The sequence below is a fragment of the Artibeus jamaicensis genome, unplaced genomic scaffold (genome assembly GCF_021234435.1).
Source record: "Artibeus jamaicensis isolate MK-2021 breed Jamaican fruit bat unplaced genomic scaffold, CSHL_Jam_final contig_60, whole genome shotgun sequence".
Classification (NCBI taxonomy): Eukaryota; Metazoa; Chordata; class Mammalia; order Chiroptera; family Phyllostomidae; genus Artibeus; species Artibeus jamaicensis.
The window spans coordinates 4,463,549-4,467,894 of record NW_026521900.1 but is presented as its reverse complement, the minus strand read 5'-3'; the positions used below and the strand labels follow the sequence as shown (position 1 = coordinate 4,467,894).

Sequence of the window (4,346 nt, the reverse complement as noted above, 5' to 3'; positions counted from 1 at the left end):
TATATTCTCTCACAGTCTTTGACATGATTCAGCAGGGTACAGAGAAGTTAAGTAATGTGCCCCAAACTACACAGCTACTCAGTAGCAAAGCTGGAATTTGAACCTAATTCTCTGATCCCAACAGTTATATTTTACTGAATCAAGCTACCTCTCATGGTCACACTCCAGGCAATAACTCACTTTTTCTAACAGAGATTCTCAATACCAAAACCCTCACATTTTATAAATCTATTAAAACCTTGATGAATGATAAACACTGCAGGATGTATATTAGGATACATGTAATATGGTGATTAACTAGAAATTTTTATTTCATCTGTAATTCTTAACATCATTTAAAATATATTAGTTTACATTCTTGCTTTTATAAGAATAGTAATAGTACTGCCTTAGATAATTCTGGGTTTTCCTTTAACTTAGAGTTATTATTATAAATAACACTACACATTCTCACTGTGGTTCTACAGAGAAAAAAACAATAAAGTAAATTGGATTAAACATTCACTGACCTTAAGACATAAACTGAAAGGTAATTTTTGAATTTTTATTACACTGTTTTATGATATAAACCTATTTTGTCTTTTGTCTTTTATCTTTTCCCCAAAAGAGTAATGGTAAAAGAAATCTGTTCAAGTGTAAGTGAAAACACCTTGAGTTAATAGACAGTATTCTAGTCTTGGCTGCTACACTGAGTTAGATAAACTCATGCAACGTAAGTCTATAAAATGAAGGAATGGATTATTAGTAATCCTGTTTGTATAGCCCTTTACATTTCCCTTAAGTATATTTTATTGATTATGCTCTTACAGTTTTCCCAATTTCTCCCCTTTATCCCCCCTACACCCTGTACCTCCCCAACCCTCTAGTAACCTCTCCCTGACTATTTTCTGCCTACCAATTATGCTTCTTATTTCCTGTACCTTCCCCCTCCCGATTCGTCCCCACCCCTCCCCACTGATAACCTTCCATGTGATATTATTACTCTGATTCTGTTCTTTAGTTGTTTGTTTAGTTTTTGTTTTCATTTTTTTAGGTTCAATTGTTGATAGTTGTGAGCTTGTTGTCATTTTCCTGTTCATAGTTTTTTATCTTCTTTTATTTCTTAGATAAGTCCCTATAACATTTCATACAATAAGGGTTTGATGACAATGAACTCCTTTAACTTGACCTTACCTGGGAAGCACTTTATCTGCCCTTGCATTCTAAATGATAGCTTTGCTGGATAGAGTAATCTTAGATGTAGGTCCTTGTTTTTCATGACTTCAAATACTTACTTCCAGCCCCTTCTTACCTGCAAGGTTTCTTTTGACAAATCAGCTGATAGTCTTATGAGCACTCCTTTGTAGGTAACTGTCTCCTTTCCTCTTGCTGCTTTTAAGATCCTCTCTTTATCTTTAATCTTGGGTAACTTAATGATGATGTGCCTTGGTATGTTCTATTTTGGGTCCAATTTCTTTGGGACTCTCTAAGCTTCCTGGACTTCCTGGAAGTCTATTTCCTTCACCAAATTGGGGAAACTTTCCTTCATTATTTGTTCAAATAAGTTTTCAACTTCTTGCTCTTATTCTTCTCCTTCTGGCACTCCTATGATTTGGATATTAGAACATTTAAAGTTGCCCCAGAGGTTCCTAAGTCTCTCATCAGTTTTCTGAATTCTTGTTTCTTCATCCTGTTATGGTTGGATGTTTATTTCTTCCTTTTGTTCCAGATCACTGATTTGAGTCCCAATTTTTTTCCCAGTTGGTTCCCTGTATATTTTGTTTTATTTCACTTTGGGTAGCCCTCGTTTTTTCCTTCATTTTGTGGCCCAGTCAATCAGTTCTGTGAGCATCCTGATTACCAGTGTTTTGAACTCTGCATCTGATAAGTTGGCTATCTCCTCATCACTTAGCTCTTTTTCTGAAGTTTTGATCTGTTCTTTCATTTGGCCATATTTCTTTGTCTCGGCACACCTGTTATGTTATAGCACAGCAGGTCCTTAGATGTTCACCTGGGCAAGGCAACCCTATTTGCTGTGTTGTGGCACTGTCTGTGGGGGAGGCGTCAGAGAGGGATTAGTGCAGCTCACTTGCTCAGCTCTAGCCACACTTTCCAACAAACTCTGTCCTGTGAGACTGGAAGTTTCTCACACTGTGACAACCCCAGTGGTAGTTTACAGCTATCTTGAGTCTTTAGTTTCCCATTCAACCAGTCCTGCTTCACCTGCATTGTCTGCCACCTTGCCAACAGTCATCTCTGCCTGCCCAGCTGCCCATCTTCATCCCTCCTACTGGTCTGGTGGATGTTTCATTAACTCCATGGTATCAGAGTTCCATGTAGTTTGATTTTTCTGGCACTTCTGGTTGTTTATTATTTTTAGATTCATTGTTATCCTCTTTTTGGTTATGTGAGGAAGTGAAGGGCTTCTACCTATACCTCCATCTTGGCTGAAACTTGCCCTTTTTTCAATGCAATATTTTTATATTATCTGACTTGATCATAGGAATGACTTCATTATCCCAATTTCATATACTTGTCTGTTTTAAATTAGGTTCAGGGACATGCCCAAGTGGCAGAGACTTAATTTTAACTTTTACCTTTAGACTCTAATCCCATATTCTTTCAAAAGTGAGAAGATCTCCAAAGTCCCCTGTAATTCTAACAATCTAATATTCTTACCACTAGGCTAGTTGAGTTCTGGTTAACCAAAGTTTGTTTTTTTTTTTTACTTCAGCTTTATCATCTTACTGAATATGTACTAATGTGCCCATAAGGATAAACATTATAACTATGTCAAAATTGTTGGAATTTGGGTTCCTAGAAATAAAAAATTTTTGGCTTTACCTGCTTAGAAAATAGCTGAAGTATGAATAATAAATATTTGTTAAGTGCTTACTATGAGCCAAGCAGTATTCCAACTATTTTGTACATATTAACTCATTTAAATCTTCAAACAACTCCATGAAGTAGATAACATTATGATGCCCATTTTTCACATAGTGAGAACTAAGGCACAAAGAGGCTTAGCATCTTAAACAAGGTTCTACGGTGTGTTCAACTGCATTATTTGTTCATAGTTTTTCCTTTCTTGCCTTGTCCTCTCCTCATGAAAGAAGTATTCTTCCCCATTCCCTTAGCATATGCTTTGGCCAATGAAATGTTAGCTGTCATGACACAAGTAAAGGTTTTAAATGTATTTGTGTAGTTTGACTTTCTCCCTTGCGCTTATGCTATCCACCATGAGGGAGAAAACCTTGAGTAGCTTTTCCAAAAAGAGGAGATGCATGTGGAACAGACCAAAACCCAAACTACAACCAAGCCCAACTGATCCCAGCTGAGCCCTACAGAGGCCCATTAAATCCACTGGCTTGCGAGAGAGAAAAGTAAGGAAGATTTGATAGTCATTTCTTATACAGCATTATTTCAGTAAAATCCTAACTAATACATATAGCTAAAATGAGGCACAACCAGAATTCAAATTGCATAGCTTACATTTGATTTGAACCACTTCAAATCATCAGAGCTAGTGCTCTAAAAGTATTCAGTGCACAATACAGAGACTAGCATGGCCTCTGAACAAGAATGACATGCAAGTTTGTGAATCATTCCATATTTATAATGTACAGCATAGTGGATATAGTCAATAATATAAAAACAATGACAGTGACAGATGGTTACTAGACATTGTGATAATCATTTTGTAAGGTATATGTATGTTGAGTCACTATGTTATATACCTGAAACTAATATAACATTATATACCAACTATAAATAAATAAACAGAGCTCACAACTATTTGACATGGAATGCAAGCTACCTATACTCAAAGTTATTGAATGTTCAAAGCATGTCAAGGATGTAAAGGGATGATATTGCTACCATAAAGAGAAACCCAAGGCAGACAGCCTTATACTTATTTAGACTTGCTCTAACTCTGCTAAAAATAACTAATAGGTTTTACTCTTAGGGCCATATAATCCAATTCAATATATTCTGTAAACTGACTTGGACAAAGAGATGTGTAGTCAGTATCTTTTCTTAGATTTGCTAATGGCTTTTTTGTAATAGGATCATAAAGTTGGGCAAGATATCCTGTTTTTATGATCCTTTACAAAGGATATGTAAAGTCTTATAATAGTTCTTTCAAGATTTTTTTCTCTGCTAGCCCCCGAAACAACACTATGAATTGCGTTTGACTCCATGTGGCCACCAGAAAGTTCACTAGTTGCCTTTCCCCACTAGTATAACTTGGTTTGTTTGTATGGGGCCAAGTCAAATTGTGCCTTCACTCCCAGTTGGCATTCCTGCCATGCCTAGGTGCCTGGCTCAAGATTTCCTAAGTCTTAGGTAATCAGGAATGTAAATTT

General features: G+C 36.4%; 1 pseudogene; it reads left to right on the top strand.

The window, feature by feature from the left end:
• The first annotated feature begins 3,498 nt into the window (after window positions 1-3,498).
• LOC119064120 (uncharacterized) lies at window positions 3,499-3,596 on the top strand (annotated as a pseudogene).
• Window positions 3,597-4,346: the final 750 nt, after the last annotated feature.